The 9,152-nt window shown below is 40.9% G+C and overlaps 1 pseudogene; it reads right to left on the bottom strand.

Moving 5' to 3' along the window:
- Positions 1-1,888: 1,888 nt before the first annotated feature.
- Positions 1,889-5,957, bottom strand: LOC135554741 (transcription factor Sox-9-B-like; annotated as a pseudogene).
- Between the last annotated feature and the right edge of the window lie 3,195 nt (positions 5,958-9,152).

Below are 9,152 nucleotides of genomic sequence, written 5' to 3'. Positions count from 1 at the left end.
CAATAAAAGGGATGGCTACAACACACTATGAGACCCGGTTTTGGGCAAACAGCCAGTGAGTCCACAGATCTCAGTATACATTATAGAGTATTATGAAATAGGGGGTGAGTGCTATCAGTCCAGTCTGTACAGCCAGTCAGTGAGGTAGTGAGGTAGTGGTGGGTTGGTGGTAGAGATCCAGTCCACTTGACGTGAGGACAGAGATGTCACCCGAGACCCTACCTCTAACTTTCAACATGAAAGCAACATTCTCCCAACATGAAGTTCCCCAACCTAGCCACTGATTGTGTTTACATTGTCATTGATCTATAGAGGGTGGCGCAATCCCAGTATGTTATGGCTGGTAATGAATAAACAGCATTTTATGTGCAGTTTGTTTCTCTAAGCAGTGGGGTATACATGGTAGGGGAAGGGGTGTGGACATACATCATCCCAATAGGCCGTAGTACTGATGGCCCGGTGACCTCATGGTATGGGAAGCCTGCAGGACAGGATGAAAGGAAGCTAGTAGCCCCCTGGCTCACCAACCAAGGAGTACGAATATAAAGAGTGGAGCAAGATGACAATGTAAATATATTCAGGAACTCTAGGGAGGACAATGGAAGTTTGCTTTGAAAATCATTTGTAGTAACACTTTATTTGGATGGTCCATCTGTAGATGCTCATACTATCAAACTATCTGTTGATAAGCAACTGCTTGCTAAGGTTACAGTTAGGGAAATGTTGAAAATAAGGGTTAGGGTTAGGTTTATGGTTAAGGTAAGGGTTATGGTTAAGGTTAGGATTATGGTAAGGATTAAAGTTAATAGTTTGTTAAACCCTTTTGGACATTCCTTCATCAGGGTATTTTACATGACAAATGAATGTCAAATGTTGGCCTTGAGAAGTTACACACACAGGCCTATTCTGATTCTACAGTGGTAGTATCTACGTAGGTGACAGGTTATAGCATAGGAACTGGCTAGTCGATTTACATGGATTCAATGTTGTACAATGTTAATATTCTTTTGTGTTTTGTTTCTACTTTAAATAGTTTTTCTTTATTTTATAAGTTAAGTGTTTTCTCCTGTTTGATGTTCTGCAGTGGATCTGACCTCCTTTTAATGTGAGTCATTAGACGACTTCTCCATCTTACTGTTTTCTCTCAGCGTGGGTCGACTTCCCTTACAAAGCATTGCATTATGGGTATAAAGGAACCCCACTGCTCCTAAGTTGACATGATAGAGACTTCCAGAAATGTAGTGGATAAAACTGTTCACCCCCCTACTAGGGTGCATGTATATACTGCATCTAGAATACCATTCTCTGAATATCTGAAACAGAACCATAGAGTTTATTTTCAATATGTTTTCTTTTATTGCAAACAATATAATACAAAAGATAAGCTTCTTTTAAGACAATGGCGTGTTTTACCTAGGAAAACAAGAATTCAGTTGAATTACAAAGATGCCAACATGAGAACTAAGATATGGAATAGAGAATAAAGAACACAACTTTTTTCAAAAACAAAAAAGTATGCTGGTGATTCTATGGAAAGACATCTTCACACTGCAGCCACAGCTCCAATAACCATGAAAGACATCTTCACACTGCAGCCACAGCTCCAATAACCATGAAAGACATCTTCACACTGCAGCCACAGCTCCAATAACCATGAAAGACATCTTCACACTGCAGCCACAGCTCCAATAACCATGAAAGACATCTTCACACTGCAGCCACAGCTCCAATAACCATGAAAGACATCTTCAACTGCAGCCACAGCTCCACATGAAAGACATCTTCACACTGCAGCCACAGCTCCAATAACCATGAAAGACATCTTCACACTGCAGCCACAGCTCCAATAACCATGAAAGACATCTTCACACTGCAGCCACAGCTCCAATAACCATGAAAGACATCTTCACACTGCAGCCACAGCTCCAATAACCATGAAAGACATCTTCACACTGCAGCCACAGCTCCAATAACCATGAAAGACATCTTCACACTGCAGCCACAGCTCCAATAACCATGAAATCCATATCTGTCACAATAAAACAACGCCCAGCTTTTTCTTTTTTCCATATTTCAGATCAAGTCTGATCACAATCACAATTCATCTGTACACAACTAGATCATCAAAATAACTATTTCAACTGAAAACATTTACAAATTATAAATAAACAAAGATGCTTAGAACAATTTGTACCACATCGAAACAGCTAACCCATCTGCAGAAGAGTTAATATTTTCTCATCTCAATTAGTCGCTGCTGAATTAAAAAGGAATAAAATGCAAAATAGTTATTACTTTTCAAATAAAATTAATTGCTAATGAATAAATTAGATGTTAAGACTGGGAGGAATAAGAGGCCAGACGAACGACAACTGGAAGGGAGACTGCTGGGGGTCAAAGGCCACTTCCTGTATCTCTCCACAGACAGGAAGTGAGAACTCAGCTGTGGTTTCTAGGCTCCACTGCTGCGCCAGCATCGCTAATGTAAAGAGTCTCTCTACTGCGCTTCAACAGGCACCAACGGCATGAAGGCAATACAAAGCATTTCTCAGTCACATCTACCAACACAGTCAGTAAGGCCCCTGGTGTAACTATATGGCACTTTCTAATGCTATTAGCATTCCCAACACAATAACTTGTGCTGATGTGTTAATTGCTAACGCAGCAACAAGAAAATAGCGATAATTTGTCTAATTCACTGATGACATGGTCACATAAGTCACGGCCATAAACTATTTAAACACCAACTTTGCTCAGTTCTTATAAGATCTCGTAAACAATTACAGTAAGATATGTACATGAGAATCAAAGCAGAATGTATTAAAAGAGGACAGGCAGTGAGTAGGGGGACTATTTTCTTTTGACTTCCTGTTCCTGTACAAAAATACATGAGCGAGAAGTAAGGCCGCGGGGGACGTTGTTCACCTAAAGCATCTCTTCCTCATTAACTTATAAATCCCCCGAAAGATATAGTACCAAAAGACAGTTCAGAACACATACACAGTACATACTAAAATATTTATAACAAATATATCCTCACGGAGGATTCCTCTTTTCAAAACTGAGTTTCTTTTAACATTATACCTATAAAAATATAATCACAACTCCGAGCGTTAAAAAAGGCACTGTCGTGAGCCGTTGTTCCGAAGATAATAAATGTTCATTACTTTGAAAAAGTTCTTGAATGTTTTATATTGGCGGTGGAGGGTGTGTTGGCGTAGAGGCCTGTGGGCCCCCGAGGATTCTGGGAGATGAGAGTCTCTGGTAGGAGATGGGTTGTTATGGGACAGTCTGTGCTAAGGGCTGACCTCTAACTTCTGGACTCTCAGGGCCTGGAGAGCTGTGTGTAGACAGGCTGCTGCTCCCAGTGCTGTGGACTGTGGGTCTGGGTGGGCACCGAGGGCACTCCGGTGGGGTCGGCGATGGGGGTATACATGGGCCTCTGGCTGGGGCTCATATAGCTGCTGAAGGAATAGAGCCCTGAGCCTTGGGCACCTGCATGGCTATAATAAGAGTTGGCGCCGCCCTGGTGATCAGAATAGTCATACTGGGTGCGGGTAATTGAGGGGTAGGATGAGGCGCTGTAGTGCTGCAGGTTGAATGAACCATAGGTGACATGCTGGGGAGGGGAGCCCTGCTGCTCACTGTAGTGACTGGGGCTCAGCTGCTCCGTCTTGATCTGAGTGGTTCTCCCCTGGCTCTGGCCTTGCTCTCCCCCAGTACCTCCACCTCCACTCAGGATGGAGATGGGGTGCTGCTGCTGCTTGGACATCCAGCCATGGCCTCCAGCACCCACCTGGCCAATGGAGCTGGAGCTGATGCCGCGGTAGCTGCCCGTGTAGCTCGTCTGGGCGCCGTTGATCCCGGGCATGCCGGGGTGCCCGTGGGCGGTAAGTACTGGTCGAACTCATGGACATCGAAGGCCTCGATGTTGGAGATGACGTCGCTGCTCAGCTCGCCGATATCCACGTCTCGGAAGTCGATGTTGAGCTGGCGGCCCGTGCCCTCTTGCAGGCGGCCCTCACGCTTCAGGTCGGCCTTGCCCACAGCCAGGTCTGTTTTGGGGGTGGTCGGTGGTGTAGGTGGGCCCTGGGACTGGCCTGCTGGTCGAAAAACAAAGAGTTAATCTCACTGCACAACATCATGATATTATTGACACAAATGATGCAACCAGGGAGCTAATAAAGATATGAGTGGAAATTAAGAAAGTGCAAATAAGATTTCGAGTTTCCCGCCATGAAGGGAATGGTGCCATTATCTAATGTGCTTTAAAGAGGAAGAGATAAGTGGGCAGAGTAAAGACAGGTGGTAGATTTGCATGATGGCTTGTAAAAACCACAAATCATTGACAGGTGTGTTAGTTCATGAGAGCCCTAAAGGCACTGATATTCACGTTCTGAATAGGATAGTAGAGGCATTTACAATATAAAGATATATATATATATATGGAGTTATATAACTATATAACTATAACTATATATAACTATTTTATTTCACCGGCATAATAGTGATTCCCATTCTACTTTAACATGATTATATTATAACATGATTATATCGACCAAAAGCAAGTTTGAGTAAACCTGGTATTATGTAGAACGACAATTTAATGATTTGTTCGAATGAATTGTTCTTACCTGAATGTTCACTGGGAGAATGCACTTCTCCCATGCTGGACGCGGGCGAGTCGGCTTGCTGGAGAGCTTTAAAGATGTCACCGGAAGAGATGTGGGTCTGTTCGCCGTCCTCTGGCTCGCTCTGCCCGTTCTTCACGGATTTTCTCCTTCTGGGCTGGTACTTGTAGTCCGGGTGATCTTTCTTGTGCTGCACCCTCAAGCGTTCAGCCTCCTCTACGAACGGACGCTTCTCGCCTTCGTTGAGTAATCTGGAACAAGTATCTTATTATATTACACGTTTTCGAAGTGTTGAAACAAGTACTGTAATTATTATTATTAAGATGTTATTAGTATAGCCCAATATTTGAAAACTTCAACTTCGAATCGAATTTATGCCCGTAGTTTACACTATTGAATTGCAAATGTAGCTATACACCAGACATCTTTCCAAATAACTTATTCACACTGCTATAAATTCAAGCTTTATCTAAGAAGCTATTTGTGAATAGCACAATTAGTTGATCAAATAAAAAATATCCTCAACTGCGGGGAAAAGTGATGATAAGGAGTTGTAGCCTACCTCCAGAGTTTTCCCAGGGTTTTGCTGAGTTCTGCATTGTGGAGATGTGGGTACTGGTCCGCCAGTTTCCTCCGGGCGGCTTGAGCCCACACCATGAACGCGTTCATGGGTCTCTTGACATGGGGCTTGTTTTTGCTGGAGCCGTTCAGTCGGACGGGCATGGGCACCAAGGTCCAGTCGTAACCCTTCAGCACCTGAGACACCGCATCTCTGATACATACAGGGAACTTGTCTTGGTCAGCCTTCTTGAACTCACCGAGCACGCCGTCTGGACCCAGTAAGAGATGATTATCGGACGGCCTGGTATTCTCGGTGTCGGAACCGGAGCCAGACGGGCACGGCGAGCCGACCGAATCCTCAGACATGCTGGGGCTTGGAGCGTCAGAGAAACACTTCTCCTGTTCGTCTGTCATCTTCAGGAAGGGGTCGAGTAGATTCATGCGAAAAAAATGACCGCTGAGCTAATGCAATGAATTGCTCTTGGAGGGAAAAATTCCTTCCTATCAAGACTTTAGAATCCAACTGCTGCTGTGCCCACGGGCTGTAATGAATGGCACTGAGTTCGGTGCGCAAATTGGTTGACAAAGATGCACTCCAGCAAACTGTCAGAATGTTAACGTGAAGTCCTTTCAAAAGTCGCCTATTCAAAGCACGTTTCCTTGCGACCGGATGGGATAGGCGCGCTGCAAACGCACTCTAATGTATACTTCTCTTGGAAAAAAAACCACTTCTGACATAAGGTCGCAATTTAATGTTCCAAGATCATTGAGAGAATTATGAATATACTTTCAGTGAGAAGCCTGTATTTATAGACTGGTCCAAGTCAGGAAGGAAGCGATTGGGTGAACATTTTTAGGAGGCGGAGACGAAATTTGACTCTGCGCTCCCCCCAATCTTCAGTCAACAGCAGAGAGAGGGACATAACACCAAATAAAGTATGTTCATTTGTTAAATTATTTTTACTTTTGTCGGAAAATGTTCATTTATTCAATAATTCATAATTTATTATTTTATTATAAGCATGTAATCATAGAGTAATGTTGCCTCGATACTTGTTTGTGTTCATTATTGGTATATTTTACTCAAATAACGAAATATACAAATGTTCAAATATATATTGTCTGGTATAACCACCAGTTTGTCATGTGTCCAACTTTCGATTAAAGTATTAAACATAAAAACATGACCAACTCTATTGTCTTATTCAAGTACATTTTCTTACTTTATTGTTTGTTTTTATTTATTGTAGCACTTGTATTTTCAATAAAAACAAACTAAATTCATTCTGAAAATACATCTACGAAGATGTAGAGTTGCGTTTTGAAATGGATACCAGACTAGCTAATTTCATATGAAGAAGTACAGTTACTGACCATGATTTGGCATATCAAATACTCAGCCACAGAAACTGTTATACGGATGTAAATTGGCCAGGCCTATTAACCTACGTAAACATACAGTATCTGCTTAATATAATTCAGTAAAGCCCATAGTAGCTGTCTTGTTTTTGTGGTATCTCCTGCTGAATGCTTTCTGTAATTTGATGTGGATTGTTACACAACACCAACTGCTCTCCGTGCCACCGTACATCAGCACCGTCTATTTTGACCAATAGGGGGAGACAACAGTCCAGAAACTCCACTGAAGGGCTGTGACGTCCCCATAATGTCAGCGGTGAGTAGACCAACAGATGATTAGAAATGAATGCTCATCTTCATAAAATAATGTTGAAAATACTTTATAATCATAGTAAACATAATGGTCGCTCTCACCATGTTTGTAATTGTGGATATATAGGCCTATAGTTCCATAAGTAATAGCTACATAGGAACCGCAATGAGAGATACTTCTAAATTCATTCTCTCCGTCCGCACATATTGTATAATGAGTCAATTATTTTTTACTAATTGTTAAAGTGACACTGTATCTATATGGCATAATATAGTGTTAATTGGCAAATACATGTTTTCTTATAGGCCCTACAGCTAATAGTGTTTATCAACTTTATCTCTCTCTTCTCTATCTCTCTTTCTCTCTCTCTCGCTCTCTTGCGCTTTCCCTCTCAATTTAAATGTTTCAATTGAAGGTGATTTATCTCTCTCTCTCTTTGATCTCTTTCTTTTTCTCGCTGCTCCATTATTTGCTCATGTTAAGTGTTGTTTTCAAGACTACTCGTCAATACTTTCGATTTCGAAAAATTATTAAATATATATTTAGGTCGTGATCATTATTATATGTTAATACTAATTACAACAACAACACCATCAATAATAACACAAGTTAAATAATCAATAACACAAGTTAAATAATCAATAACACAAATAATCAATGCATGAGCTGCTTCACATTTCAAACTACTGTATTATAACATTTTGATTGACATGAAAAGCACAAAAGTAGGTACCACCCAAATAAATAACGCTGCCTAAATGAAACGAAACAAATGTGTCACCAGCAGTAAGGTCAACCTTGTTGGGCGAGCGCCAGAACTTGTTTGGTCTGCGACAATGGGCGCTTTGTAGAGAGGGTTCAGTCACTAATCCGGGTATTTCATTTTCGAAACCTAATCCGAATATAAAGTTCCACATACACATTTTTAAGGTTGAAATAGAATGTTATTTGTTCGATGTACTAAGCAGTGCTGTTAAACATTATTCAGTGACATCATAAACTCTAGAATTTAGCAGAAGCAATGATGGTAATGATATTTAAATCATCATGTTAGTAATACTGATGATAATAATAATAGTAATAATAATACATAATAACAATAATGATAATAACAATAATGATAATAACAACTGTATCATTACGCAATTCTAATAATGTGTTTACTTTTTGAGTTGTTACTGTGATTGAGTTGTGTAGTGTGTGTAATAGTGTGTGTAATGATGAGCAGTGAATGTTTGGGAAAGTTGTTGTGGAAATATCATTTTCAGCATAATGTGTTGGCACATGTGCTTTGTTGGGCTACTTGAAGTTTGACACCTAATAGATTGAAGATGTCTTTCTCCCAACTCTCCTTATGGTACAGCTTTTGATGTATTCAATCAAAAACATTAAGGACGTTACAAGACGAGAGAACAAACCGATGGAGTAATGTTCATTTTTCATGTACAGTGTTTCTATTGCTTTATATTCCTGGATTACAACTCAAATAATAGCATTACAATTAATCTCTAATGTGGTCTACTGTATGTGTGAACACTAATCTCTAATGTGGTCTACTGTATGTGTGAACACTAATCTCTAATGTGGTCTACTGTATGTGTGAACACTAATCTCTAATGTGGTCTACTGTATGTGTGAACACTAATCTCTAATGTGTGTCTACTGTATGTGTGAACACTAATCTCTAATGTGGTCTACTGTATGTGTGAACACTAATCTCTAATGTGGTCTACTGTATGTGTGAACACTAATCTCTAATGTGGTCTACTGTATGTGTGAACACTAATCTCTAATGTTGTCTACTGTATGTGTGAACACTAATCTCTAATGTGGTCTACTGTATGTGTGAACACTAATCTCTAATGTGGTCTACTGTATGTGTGAACACTAATCTCTAATGTGGTCTACTGTATGTGTGAACACTAATCTCTAATGTGGTCTACTGTATGTGAACACTACTTTTCTGGATCCACGGTTTAGAACAACATACATAGAAACAAACTAAATTAAAGTGCTCATTGAAAATCTGAAGGTTTCGCTTCAGCAATACTGTATATGGTCCAGAAAAAGGGCAGTGTGCCAGGATACGGCCTCACCTGTGTTGCTAGGTAGCCTCCAGGGGTCACGACCTGGCATTTTCATTCAAATCAACCCTGATTGGCCTGACAGCCGTACCTGTAATTACAATGCTCCGTCTCATTGGCTGACTGAAAGTGGTGCCGGCCAAGAAAGTAGGTCCTGTCTGTCAACTCAAGCTGGATGACATAAGCCACAGAAACACTATACCC

The sequence above is a fragment of the Oncorhynchus masou genome, chromosome 14 (genome assembly GCF_036934945.1).
Source record: "Oncorhynchus masou masou isolate Uvic2021 chromosome 14, UVic_Omas_1.1, whole genome shotgun sequence".
Taxonomy (NCBI): domain Eukaryota; kingdom Metazoa; phylum Chordata; class Actinopteri; order Salmoniformes; family Salmonidae; genus Oncorhynchus; species Oncorhynchus masou.
This window is presented reverse-complemented; position numbering and strand designations above follow the sequence as displayed.